The 15,658-nt window shown below is 25.2% G+C and overlaps 1 protein-coding gene across 2 annotated transcripts in view; it reads left to right on the forward strand.

The window, feature by feature from the left end:
* Window positions 1-15,658, forward strand: part of LOC129964099 (solute carrier family 12 member 7-like) — a 615,365-nt gene that overhangs the window by 414,431 nt on the left and 185,276 nt on the right. The gene's annotated exons all lie outside the window — the stretch shown is intronic.

Consider the following 15,658-nt stretch of genomic DNA (forward strand, 5'->3'; position numbering starts at 1 on the left):
ATTAGATGTTATTAACCAAGTAATTTTAACTGAAGCAACCTTGAAATATTATTCACAGAAAGAAAATTTTTAAGTACCGTTGTGATGCTTTTCTTAAAATGGAAGCACGGACAGAGGCAGCATGGTGATGGACACACTGAGAAAGAACTTTCATCAACAGGAAAGCAATTTTCTTATCTTTTTTTTAAATAATTATTTTGTTTTTATAGATTTATTTCAACGTAGTTTTTTTTTAATTAAGAAATGTATTTTTTCCTTTATTAATCCAATATTTTTACATATCTATCATTAGAAATCTAGTTTATATCGAAAAACTGGAATTATATTTTTTTAAATATAATTTATTAAATTCTGATTCAAATTATGCAATTTCATAATTTTTAATTTAAAAAAAAATTTATTTACATTTTTGACAGTTTTATTATTTATGTAAATACTATTTGGCATTTTATCAAAAATTTCATTATAAATTATTGCAAAAATTAAATTTTATCAATGAAATTAAGAAATATAAATTTTTCATTAAATTTGTTTTATTTATTGCATATTGTTTTATACAAAAATTTCCGATAATACCAGAGAAATTTGCTTAAAAACGAATTTTGATATACTTCAGTTGTTTGGAAGCTCCTTCAAGTGATTTAACTGCGCATGCCTTATTATTTAAATGCCAAAATTTCACAAGGCTCAATATAATGTGTTTACTTGTACTTTAAATCTGAAGGTAGTATTTTCAAAATGATTGTAACTTCATATAATTAAAAAATTCTGAATTATTGATTTTTTTAAAAATTCCACCCATATTTTCTACGTTATTATTAAATCCTTATATTGTAAATCAGAACAATCAATATTACCGTGAAGCCAGAGAGCTCAAAGCGCCACCTACAAGTAAAATAGCCATTTTTGTATACTTTAATATCAAAGAATTACGCAAAAGTAATGTATAAATTTTCTTATAAAATTTCGATGATATGCAAAAAGTTTAAAGTTTTTATGATGTTTTCTATAGATGATATGCAAAAAGTAGAAAATAAAAGTAATAAAAATTCTATTGTTCCTCTTATATATAAAGATGCTCTTCACCAGTTTGCGTTTAGTTCCGTATTGTACAAAAATTATATTTCGTTCTTGTGGCTGAAAGAAGGTATTCCATTTTTTTTCTTAAAATCAAATATATATTCCCAAACTGCTAAACAAATTTCAGCTAATTTTTATTTCTGTTTTTTGTTTTACTATACTTAGAAAAATCTTAATTTATATGAAAAAAAATTATGGAAAATTTCCTATCGAAAATTTAAATTTAAATTTATTTAGATATGATGGCGGATTGATTAACTCAAAGATTCCACACTCATTTCGAATTATGAATTCCTATCGTGAGAAATGTGCTATATGATTATAATTAGATCATATCGGTTTTATATAGGAAGAAGAAAATATTTTAATAGAAAATTTCACAATTAATCAAAAATTTCACATCGCTTATTTCAATTTTTTTCTGGTAATGATCATAAATAAAATACAAAATTGAGACTTAACAAATCTCAAATAAAAATTAGTTTTGAAAAGTATAAGTAAAAAAACAGTAAAAGTACCCCCAAAAGCCATTGTTAGCTATTAAATCATAGAGATCATTCAAAACAGTGTGTAGAAATCTGATTCCAAAGTAACATAATTTAAATAAGTTATATTAAATTTTATATAAAATTTTACAAGCGGAATTGTCAGTATAATAGGAATTTGAAATTTTGAAATCTTAAAAAAAACCATCGTTGTCGGAAAAATATTATAATTTTCATGAATTTGAAATTTTTAAAGCATCTTATATGAAATATTTCGAGTTAAAGTTTACTGAATAATTTAATATTAATTGCAAAAAATTTAATGTGCCATATATTAGATAAAGTCGCAATAAAATAAATTACTCCTTTTTTATATGGGTATTCTAATAAACTTATTCTAAACAATAATAAAGAAATATTTCTGATTCAATTCTATTTATCAATTTTTTTTAAAGTATTATCATATAACTAAAGAATTATTCATTTCAATATAATAATACTGGTTATGAAAGTATGGAAATATTTGACCATTTTCAGTTGAAATAGAAAATTGAAATAACATCATTTAAGCAAATTCTTTTGAATATACTTTATAAGAGAAAATTCAGGAAAATAGAAGCGATAATACTAGCTATCCAAGACTAAAAAATACTGCTGCGAAAAAAGTATTTGACGTATAATCGAATATGTAACATGGATCATTAAATTCTGCATTTCACAATTTACGCATCGAGAATTTTCTGTTCCATAATGTGAAAAACATTTTCTTTCCTATTCTAAGAAATTGGCTCGTTTTTTCTGCTCTATATTCCTCGTTATTTCATAAGTAAGTTTTTCTTTTAACTTTTAGAAATAGAAATAGGGAGTGTAAATGTAGTTTAACACGCACCGCTAAAACCGAAACAAGGATTTTTTTATTTTTATTTTTAACATTTCTAAAAATAATATATATATTAAAAATACATAGTTTGGTTGATGTTAGATCCAGAATTTAAAGATTTTTATAACGGTGAAATTTAAATAACGTTTATGTGTAATAAAGGCCTAATTATTTATATTGAATGTTTCAATCAGTTTATTTTATTAATAATATGCATTATTATTTTTCTTTATATTGTTTATTTATATAATAAAGCCATATATAAAAAGGGCAGCTATCACCTATTCATTATAAAACTTATAAAGGATATAATATTTAAATATTATATATAAATTTATATATAATATATATATTTATATATATAATATATATATTATACTTTTTTATATTTATTCTTATCAATAATGATATAAATTATATAAAGAATGTAATATTTATATATAATATGTATATTTATATATATAATATATATATTTATATATAATATATATATTATAATATATATATTATACTTTTTTATATTTATTCTATCAATAATGATATAAATCATTACAAATGTTGGTTGTTATATAGAATTAAATAAAAATATGTATGATACGGTAAAGGAAATAAACATAACATATATATATAAGATCTTTATGAATAATTTAATTATTATATAGGTTATTTTTAGAGCAAAGTTAAATTCATATATCAAAAGAATTAGATATTTATACAACTAGTTAAAACACAGAAAGACATTCTGCCACATAAATCATATTCTTTCTGTAAACTGTGTGATGCCTTACATTCAGATTCCAACGGTTGAGGCAATCAAGCCAAAAAAATCAAATATAAAATAATAAAATAAATTTTTTAGATGACAGATTCAAATATCCGCTAAATTTCTTAATTTTTAAGTCGAAGAAAAAAGTTCTTAGTTAAAAATTTCTCTACCAAAATATATATGACCATATAAAAAGCATCAATTTAATCGATTAATTTATATTCTGCGAATTCTAAAATTTGTATGATTTAATCTTGGATTAATATAAAAAAATAGTTTATTTAGTTATATAAAAAATGGCAGCTTTCACCTATTCTTTACATAACTTTATTCCTATCAGTAATGATGCTATTACAAATGTTGATTATTATATACAATTGAATGAAAGTATGTATATTACGTTAGATGTAATAAACGCAATTAACATAAGATGTTTATAAATACTTTAATTATTTATATAGGTAGGTTATTTTTAAAGCAAAGTTAAATTCATATATCAAGCGAATGAGGCATTTATACAACTAGTTAAAACACTAAAAGCTATTTTGTATCTTGCGTAAATCATATCTATTTCTCTGCGTCATTGCAAGATCTTTTTTTTTTGTTTTGTTTTGTTTTTTGTTTCAAGCATTTTCATTTGACTACTACTAATTGGATCAATCAGGCTTATAAAGAAACCAATGTTTGAAAGAAAGACTAATAAATGAAATAAGCATTTTTTTTATTATCATTTTACTTTGATTAATGTAGTCAGGGAAAAAAATTTATCGAACTTAAGAGCTTTTCTCGTCTCTTAAGTCAATATGTTAAAATTGCATTATTTATTTTATTAATCTAAATTTAGATCAGAAAAACAACGGTCGAGTCTTGTCAACGAACATCTCTGACTGTTAAAAGGTTAAAAGACATTTGATATTTCTTAAACTAATTGAAAAATTAATTGCATCAAACGTGTGTGATTCATTAATAAATCATCATTTTCTTAGAATCTTTAATTTAAAAAGAAACATTTATTAGTATTGTACACAGAGACTGATTTTTTTAATTAAAAAGATTTCATGTTAATTAAAACTTAATTAAAAACAATTTTTTTAATTTTCTTCAATAATTTCGAGACGTTTTCTTGCACAAAATCAAAATTTGTATAATTTTAAAATTGAAAAAATATTAAATTTTTAGTGTTATTAATTTTATTTTGGTTGCAATTTTTAATTTTAATAATTTTTGACTAATTATAATTTTAATGCTATTTTTAACAATGTTCCTATATTGTTTCAAATATTTTTTTGATGTTTCCTTGTTTTAATGATTAATTAAAATCCGTTTTATCATTTTTTTTCAAATCTTTCTCTGGTTTTCTTTTATTGATGCTAAAATTAAGATTAAAAATTTTTTTTGTCATTAATTTTAAATTTCTCAGTAGTTTTGATTAATATTAACATCTTTAACCTCTCTCATTCTTTCTGTAAATTGTGCAATGCATTACGCTCAGAATCTAACGGCTGATCTAATCAAGCCAGAAGAATCAAGTATTTATTAAATTTCTCAGTTTTTAAATCTATATGAAAAATAATTCTTTAATCTTAATTAATCAAAAGCATAATTTGGAGGAAATTAATTTCATTAATCTGCCATTCTTTCTGTAAACTGTGTGATGCCTTGCGTTCAATTAAATCTATGGAAAAAAATTTAATTAAAAATAACCTAACAAAAAATATATATGCATATAAATAGCATTAGTTGTTCGATTGTAATTCGGTTGTAATTCGATTAATTTATATTCTGCGAAATCTAAAATTTGAATGATTTAAAATTTGATTGAAATAAAAAAATTAATTTACTTTAGTTTTAACTAGGAGTATGAAGTCAACTGAATAGGAAAAATGTGGTACATTGTTTCCTTGACTCTTTCACCATTTGCATTTCTTTACATATACATCCATTGTTTTCCATCCTAATATGTTTTCTTAAATTATTATATATTTCTTTTCAATTCCTCGTAATTGATGCTCCATAGTTTTAAACAGTGGGTGAGTATAGTGTATTCCATTCAGGCCTTTTACTCAGAAAAAGTATTTTCCGTGACCATTTTCATTTTCTTGTTTTGAAGCTCACATCCTACAACAGAGAACAAAATGATATAATAACAGTTTAACAATACAAATATTTATTACAAATTATAGCCTGAGGAAAAGAAAAGATAATAGTAACAATTTTTTGAATTGTAAATTAATTTTGATACTATTCGTACAAGAATTATTAAAACATTCTCTATATTTTCCTTTATTTCCTTTGTGTAATTATAAGAGTATGCTACTCAAATGATGTTGAATTAGAACTAAATTACTCTGTTCATTTTAATCATTTTACCAATTTGTCTGCAAATTCCCATTAACATTTAAGAATAATATTAGTTTTTTGTATTTACTATTCGCCTTTGTAAGCCAGCTAGTTCACCTGAGAATATTCATTATTTTTACTTTCAATTAGATTTCTTATTCATAAATTAATGTCCCTTATTTTAACAAAAAATATTTTTAAGCATCAAATTGTGACAATTTAAAACTGTATTATTTTAATAATCTTACACCTATTCTGTTCATTGTGTGCATGAACCATTTTAAAAGAGTAAATTTTCGTGACATCATATAGCTGTTAAAAATGTAATTTTTCTGATAATGATCTTCTAGATTCAGTAGCACTCTAAATTTACTTTCTTATTTTTCACGTAAATTACAGTTATATTAAAAACAGGATCTTTTTTTTTTAATTTTAAGGCTAGAAGAAGTCCATGCTTGATGAAACTAAGAAAACGATCTAATTGTAGCTCAACAATAAAATTTATCATTAAAAAATTTAGGCCGAAAAATACTTTGCAGAATTGCCAAAATTCAAAAAGAGAGCTTGCGTAGTAACTTGAAAAGATAACTTTTTAAATTTCAAAACAGTGCAAAGATCAGTTTTTCGTGCAGTTATTTTTTGCAGAGTTATTGCAGAAAAAATCTAACTTTTTGCCTTATTTTAATTCATTACAATTTCAAAACGATTGCCGCATTCTACACATTTCCACATTCCACACAAGCGTACTTATACCACATTTGGAAGCTCTAGGCCTAACGATCTATCCTGTAGAACTGCAACACATTATGCGCGCGAATATATTTATCTTTATTATTAGAAGAGATGATGAAACACTATTTTAATTTGTGTTTAGATATAACAAAAGCATCACAAAAGCTTTTATCAGTAGAATAGCATAATTATGTTCAAGCAGTAATAAAATGTTAACAATCTACAGTGTTGTGAAAGGAATAAATGAATAAATCTTCTTGAGAAACAAAAACATTTTTCCTGAACAGTTTTCACAACCTAAACCTTCTCACTAAACCTTGAACTTCTCATTTCTCTTGCTGACTCAATATCTGATGTTCAGCAACAGTTTCATTGTTCACGCAGTACTTCAAAGATCCGTGGCAGGCTTCCATGTTCTCCAAAATGCATCATTCTGGCAAAGAGATTCATTTATAGAATATTTGAAGTTGCAGAGCTGCGTCTGAACGCAACCACTGCAAAGCGATGCAATTATTTAATCTAAATTACTTGAAGGAAATGGAAGAGTGGAACGGAATGGAATTTCTCTTAATGAGATAGATGCATTGTGTGGGAATTTCACTTTTCTTGCAGATTAGTTAATTCAGCTGTTAAATGGTAGAAAAATTAGATTAAGAAAGAATTCACAATGTTGTAAATTGTTAATTATTATTCTAAATGATTCAACAAAAACAATTTACTTAAGAAAATGAATAATCATTTTAAATTCTTTTTATTATCTTGTGGTAATATAAAGTAATCTTGCAACCTTTTTCTCTTGCAAGTAATAATCACTCTTAAGTTAAAAAAAAATAAAGTTAAATAAGATTAATATAATGCTAAATGTTAATATAATGTAATATATGTTAATGTTAAATATTAATATAATTCAATATATGTTAATGCTAAATGTTAATAAAATGTAATATATGTTAATTTTAAATGTTAATATAATGTAATATATGTATATTTTATTGTTAATATAATGTATTTATTGTTAATATAATGTATATTTTAATATAATGTTAAATAAGATTAAATATAAAGTTAAGGCCTCCCCCTCCCCAAAAAAAATTTTCATTTTTTTTGGGGGGGGAGGCCTTAAGTTCATTTTTAACCATTAGTTCATTTTAGTTAAGTATATTAATTATATTTATTTAAATAATTAATTTAATTAATTTAATTAAATTAATAATTATTTTCATTAACATGGGGAACATGTATTAATAATTATATAATAAAAATTTTACTATTAGTAATAAATGATAATAATTCAAAATATCTATTAATAATTCTGATTATATTTTTTAATCATAGATATTAGGTGCTTTCTTAACATATGCTTAAATCAAAACAATACAAAATTCTGGAAGTTATTTAAATTAAATTTTAAACAACGCACTGAATCATTAAAAAAGTGCATGATTCCGAAATAATTACAGGAATATTAAATCTCCGATCTTGAGATTATTCTTAATATCTGTTTATATGAAGTATTTTTAAAAGGATCTATATATTTTTTCAACTAAATGATTGCTACTTATATAAAAAGGTGCAATATAATTTATAAATTATTATATAGCACAATACAGTAAAATACAATTACAATACAATAATATACAATACAATAAAATTAAATAAAGTTAATTGATAACATTTTAACAAGGGGATAAATACTTTAGAATGAAGCCAGTAGTTATGTGTTTTAATATTCCTATAATTATATACCATATTGTTTGTTACAATATTGTTATTTGTAATATGATTCTTAAAGAAATCACTTCTTAACACTAAAGTAAACTTCTGAAATTAAATAACCAGGCCGGTGTAACTCCAGAAAAATATTATGGGCAATATAAATTCCTCCCACGCATCATTACAAACGGGGCGTGCAATCATCCGCTCTTAAGAGATACGTCCTATCATCGCCTCTTATTAACCAGTTCAATATAGCGATTACAATACAATTCAATTCCCTACAATGTAATTAAGCTAAATTAATAAGTGATTACATGCTGCTCCATAATAGGTAGCATAGGAGTTAATACTATAATAGCATACTCTATTGTTAATTCTTTAATGTAATGCTTTTAAGTCAGTTAATAATAGAGTATACGAAATTTTTGTACAGATATTTTCTAAATGGGATAAAATGCTACTTATATGCCCAGGTATAATAACATAACGCAATGTTATAATAATATGAAATAATTAATTAAATCCACCAATAATAACGTAGCTAAAGCAATTTTAGGGAGAATATGAGGCACGAATTAATAAAAATGGTGCTGATTATGAGCTTCATGACTTTAACGAATAATTTGGGTTTATTTTTTCTTGACTATATATATTACTCTCACAAAATGCTACAAACATATTATCCTAGTTATCAACTTGTGAAGTCTAATCTTCAAGAAAATTATTTGCAGGTATTACTTTCGGATTATTTTAAATTCCATCATTTCTAGATCTTCTTGTGCCAGGCAGTTCTATTGATGGTATTTTCGGACATGGTTCTAAGCTTATTATAAACTCTTAGGTCTTATTAAATATTTTTAAGTCATTTTACGTTGTTTGTAAAGAGCTTTATTTTACGATGACAGTAATTAAAATATGAAATTAAAAATGTTACCTTGGTGGAATAAAATGTTGCCTCATAATATTCATAAATTAACTTATCGCGAAGTGTAATGTGGCTTTGAAACTTAAATATACAGTTTGAAAGCCTTTTTGGTTCTTCTTTTATGAAATTCATTCCATTTATATTTAAATTAACATTTAAGAATATCAATGAAAACGCCATTGCCATGAATGTAAAACCTGAATTTGCACAAAAAAAATATTTATTTGATTTTGAATATGAAAATAAAGCTTTTGCAAACGGCGTAAGTACAACGTTTTAATCATCGTAAGTCTGATTTTCTTATTAATAAGTAAAAAGTTTTTTTTTTACTTTCATCACAGCAAAAATGGTTTTTATTTATTTATATTAATTATTTAAAATTTTTTATTCTTGTTTCATTTTCTATAAATAAATAAAAGATTATAATTATGTCACAAATTATGTAATAAGCTATATATAACAATACAGCTATATATAACAATATAGCTACATATAACAAACTATATATTATAACAGCTACATATAACAGATATATATAACAATAACAGCTATATATAACAGATATATATAACAATAACAGCTATATATATAACAATAATTTGTTAAGTTGACATCTTTCTTGAGAAATTTAATATTCTACGACTACAAAACAAACTAAAAATCTACATTAAAAACTATATTTAGAATTCTTCAGCTGAATTTTTTTAATTCATAAGAAAAAAAATCATTTATTTATTTTTTAAAAAAGAATTTCGCGGGAAAAGTTATTAATAAAGAGAGATTTTTTAACTAAATTCAAAAAAAATATGGCAATCCAGTTTAGAAGAAGTGACTTTAATTAATTGCTTCTAAAACCACATCAATATGTTACGAAAAAATATCTTTTTTCTTACGGGGCAGTTCTTTTTTTACAGGATAGATTACGCTGATGGATCACTAAGATCTGTGAATTATTTTTATTCCTTTATTCTTAATTACTTTGTTGGGCTTTTAAGAACCTGTCACGAATTTTCGTCGAATACTTAGTCGAATAAAGATTAAAGTTTCCACCTGTTACAATTTTATTGGTTTCCTGTTTACCAAAGGGGTTTTTTTAATCAATATTGAAAACTTAAAATTATGTCTATTACATTGTTATTACCACTTTTTTTTTCTACTGACGAAATAGTATTAAAATTATTATCAAGAAATGCTGATAAAAGTATGATTTGATTTCAAATTTCCTTTGATTTCAAAGATTACATTCTGAGCAAGGACAAATTTTGATTCCATTTAATATTTCAGATATTGTATCCTAAGCTATCATAGAGGAAAATACCTGACTGGTTCAATATTATTGTGGGATGTATACTTGCATATCTTTGGATTAATGAGGATTCTATATCTTGGACATACAAATGAATGCACACATATTTTTTAGTTATGCAAGCGGACAAAAAGAAAAAAATTATTAAACTGATTTTTATTTCACCACGCCATTTTTATAATGCTCTTTTTGACTCCTCGGCACTTGTATGTGCTTTGTTTTGGAGAGCATGATTGCTATATCCTGAATATTGCAAAATTTGCACATTTTTTTATAATTTTCTAAATTTAGTAAGATAAGTTAATCATTCTAAGGCAGTCAATAAAATTTCATTTAAAATTTTAGGTATTTGATTTGAAACTGGTGTAAATTCAGTTATTATAAGAGATAAAGAACTGCTTTAAAATGATTTGTAAATGACTGTAAAAAATATTTTATATTCATCTAATCAAATAATTATTATTACTTTCTTAATAAATCTTTTATGAATAAAGTCGCTAAAGATATTTTTTTAATCCAAACATGAAATAAAGTGATTTTAAAAGAAATTCGAAGCAACTAATTTATGATATAAAGTTTAATAGATATCCAGATGGTATTTGATTGAGATATGTAATATTTGAGATTTGGATAATTAAATAAATAAATTCTTATTTTTTATAAAATATATGTTTATTTTGATACTTTATTTCCAGTTACAGAATGAATTTTCTGTTAATACAAACAATTAATTGTTGTAGGAAAAGATTACAAGAATTGATTATTGTAGAGAAATATAGCAAATCACAAACTTTCAATTCAATAAACTCATTTCGAGTTTTCAAAATGTACTTATGAATATATTGCAGACGATTATTTTAGTGAAATATTATTTCAAATTTTAAAATTAAATGAATTAATACAGAAAATTTTTATAAAAATGTAACATAATCAGACTTTTAGATGATAATCAAATTATCTACCATCCAAAACAGAAAAATAAAATGAATATATTTTCTTTCCTCCGAAATTCACTAAAATAACATTTTAATACTTTTGCTACTAACATATTTTTGCACATTTAGCTTATTTTAATAAATTTTAATATCATTTTAACTCTCCTTAGTATTTTTATTACAGTTTTTCTTTGTTTTATTTTATAAATGGCTTTACAAGAGTAAAGAATCCAGGTATCTTTATTAAAAAATACAGCTTTGTATATTCATCATTTAGAAATCGCAAATTAGGCTTCAAGTAAAATTACAAAAAATAAAATACTAAAATCATTTTTTATTCTAAAATTTATATTGCATTGTTTTTATAAATATTGCATTAAAGATTCTAAATCTAATATACAAATCGTTCTGAAATATCACTGATTGCTCCAAATATTCGCAAATATATTCACAAATCAAAAGAGTAATAATGCTATAACACAGAATCATTAATTGAATTAATATTATATCTTAATACGATCTAAAATAACGAAATAATATTTAAATAAACATTTATAGCGTAGAATGCATAACATCATATCATTTAAGTGCAAAAATTTAAAAAAAAAAAATTTGAACTTTTTTTATTATAAGATAAAGTAATCTCTTTTATTCAAAATTAAAAAGGTTCACACTTCTGTTATAGCTAGATTTAGCGATTTGGGTCCTAAATGAATCTATCGGTCTCTTTTACACACATGCACATGTTCAGGCGGTCATTTACGGTCTATTTGCAGAAAGCTAAACGATCAGTCCGAGCATATCATGGGTTGCAGTTTCTGCCTCGTCCAATTAATAATGCAGACTGCAGTCTTTACGGTGTGAAGAACGGAGCTTACGAACAAAGACTGTTGTCCTGGATACCGGGATACAAATCCCAGACGCGATTGTTATAGCAGGTTCTGCCTGGATTTTTGTCAATAATACAACAAATCGAAATGATATTATTGCTCTGATAGCTTATTTAGATATGCGTTATACAGTCTCTCTGAAAAGTTATTTATAATGTTATTCTTTAATGTTATAGTTAAACTAATATTTGTTTGATAGCTTTTCTAAAATTTTGTTTGACTGATAGTTTATTCCTTTTTTTTATGAAGCGAAAAAATTGAATAATAGTTACCATGGAAACCAATTATTGAATTATATAACTTCCATTACACTAAAAATCAGCAATAATGTTAAATAGAATTCCTCGGAAAAAGACATTGTTTTCATCGCAAATCATTTGTATTATAAAAGGCATAAATTTAAGTTGTGACAGTAGTAGCCAATCAATTAGGTAATTTCTGTTTAGTATAGTTATATTTTCACCCTATATCAATATTTCACAAGAGTTTTGGGGGATGGATCACATAGTTTTGAACCGTGTTCATGTGTTGAGGAGAGAGCACTAGAGCAGGTTTTTAATTCCTCATTAGGAAAAAAAAGCTAAATTTTATTCCAATTTGATTAGTGCACACTCGAGAAATCTCATGAGAATTTATTATCTGCCTTAACATAATCAAAAATGTGATTTCGCTAAATATTGAATCCCTAATCATCTCTATGATTGAAATAAAGTTGTATTAGATTGTGATGGGGTATGAAATATAGATGTTTTTGTTCCATAAATTTTTTTCGATACAAAATAATTAACTCTTTTTTTCTAGTAATTTAAAGTTACAATATTTATTTCATTTAACAAATATATATTTTATGTAATACGTAGTTATGGAAGAAATAGGAAGAAATCCGTGCATTATCTTTGTAATATGACCTGAAAAATTCAAAAAATGGGCAATTCAGATTTTTTGAAATTATTATGTAATTGGGATATTTTAAAATCCAATATAAACACTGGTAAAACAGACGCTATTTGCGAAAAAGGGCATAAAAATAATTGACAGAAATACTATAAATCGTCTTCAAAGCATTTAGGATTTTATAGGATGCAAATTCATATCTCGTATATCTCCTGTTTCGTGTGTTTGAGATACATCGTCAGTTTATATAACGACGTCTTACTTCAAATTATTTAATGAGAATTAAGAGGCTATCATTTCGTTACTTTATACAAGCATTGGAAATGTACTAAAGATAAAATTATAAATGTACCTGGCTATATCTAATATAACTAGCTTATAAATCTTATAGTACTTCAATATAGTCATCATGCAATCTGTACAACTTCCCAATGACATGAAGGTAGTGGAAGATTTGAAACGGTATCAATTTCGCTGATTATTTGCATATAATGATCTATTGAATTTTTGAAGCAGTTTGATAACGAATAAAATGGCTTCATCTCCAAATCAAACTATAGTTAGATGGACTCAAATCTGAGTAGAATAAATTCCAACGCCAGAGAGCCAATTTCGACACAAACGAGCAGCAATATGTCACGGATTATGTTCCCAATTGCTCAAAAGAGTTTTAAATCAACAGCTCATTACATCCGAAGCTGCAACAGATTGGGTGCTGATTCAATTTATGGAGACTTGGACCACATTAATCCCTAAAAAGTGAATATCCAGCGCGCGTTTTCCAGATCCAGTCTGAATAACATGGCCGATTGACTTTATTATCGATAAAAGTCGATAAAAATAATTTAAAATGGCTTTGGAATTATTATTTATATATTTTGGAGTTTTTTTTAAAGTTAAATCCGTGTAGTCAAATACTAGTAAAATAAAGGATTAAATAAATAATTGGTGATGCAATAAATGGTGAAAAAGCCTAAGGACTAATTGCTTAGAATACGCAACAATAGAAATGTGTATTTCATGCACAAATATTCTACTAATTTCAAGTCATTTTAAATACAGAAGTTATACAGAGCCTTCATGACTACATTGGAGGATTATAGACTTTACAAACTAGTACCATTTTTGTATTGGATGGTCAATATGCTACGGAATACATCTTCACAGTCTCTTGACATATGATAAAAACCATCACCAAGCCTTGAAGGCTGAAAAAAGTCATCATAACTTTTCCAGGCAAAAAATCCTTAAGAAAATTAAATTTATAAGTGAAAGCGGATATATTTTCTTGCCTTCTTAGTTTACAACATCGTGTATTATATACACAAAGACTAAGTGAAAAAAAACATCACAGTTTCTTCACATTCATATGTATTCATAAATATCTTTCTAATAGAAATTTTCTTTGTAACCATTCACAAAATTATTTTACATTAGATTTTTATTAACTGCGTTGTCCTCTACTATGTTATGATACCAAGTGCAATAATTACATTTACACATATTTTTCTGCATATTATTACTCGAACTAATTTTTCTGTAATATTTTCAAAGTAGAAAAATGTAGTCAACTGTTTCATATTATTATCATTTCTTATAAGTTTGAAAAATTCTGCAATATTTATTTCTGTTTTATCTTCTGTAAATATTCTGGTATTTAATAATAAAATTATCGTAAAATGCCCATCAAACCGTTCAGTGACCAGAATGGTTGCGGATAAGCGAGTGAGTTCTGTTCTGTATCAGATGCTGTCACAGCTAAATTCCCAATCCTTATAGCAACCGAAATGATCACATATGTATACTCAAAATATGATCATTGCATAATTAATTTTTTTATTATATCACACGCACAATTTGATTTGTTTTGTATTTCTCAATTACGGAGTCGTCGCAACTTAAATTGCTCAATGATAGAAGCAGACATCTCGTTAAAAAGAGAGCTTCAGAGATAAGGAGAAGAGTTTTTCTAATTTTATCCCTTCTCTCGGGCGACCTCGCTCCATCCAGCGAACTACCTGAGCGCGACCTTGGACTTCACTCATCTGTCAGCCGGGGTTGAAAAAACGCGTTACGTCAGTTCAAGTGTTACCGAGGAGAGCTGGAAGAGTTACAATGGTATCCGCGAACATCTGCTACCAAACATGACGCGGTAAACAGTAGAATGCTCTTTAATCTAACATGATAAAAAGATTCCGCCTGAATAGTTTTTTTTATTCTAAAAAAACAACTCAAGAATTGTTTAAATTTTAGTAAATATTTGTTAAATTTATAAATATTTAAAATGATATAATTGCTACATTGAATTCCATTTGTCCTAGAATAACTAACCAAGTATTCGAATCAAGGACAAAGAGGAACTATCAGAACTTCTCTACGTCAAAGCAACTCGAAGAACCTTGGTAGCATCCAATTTAGTTCCTCTATACATACGAAGTCAGGTTTGATTAGATGAAGTTTAATGCTGGAAAAATCATTCTTGTTTATGCGCTAAATGTATTGTATGGTTAAAATTCGATTTTGTAAACTTGTTTTAAAAAATTATGTCATGTGGCATGATCTGTCAACTTTTACATCGGTAGAAAATGGCAGCAAGAAAAATAGGAATTTTATAATATAATTTTAAAGGAAATGGAAATAAATAATAAAATCCAAACATTTTAATTTCGTGAAAGATGTCTTTTGGAATAATAGAGGAATAATTAAAGT

This window comes from Argiope bruennichi, chromosome 3 (assembly GCF_947563725.1).
Source record: "Argiope bruennichi chromosome 3, qqArgBrue1.1, whole genome shotgun sequence".
Classification (NCBI taxonomy): domain Eukaryota; kingdom Metazoa; phylum Arthropoda; class Arachnida; order Araneae; family Araneidae; genus Argiope; species Argiope bruennichi.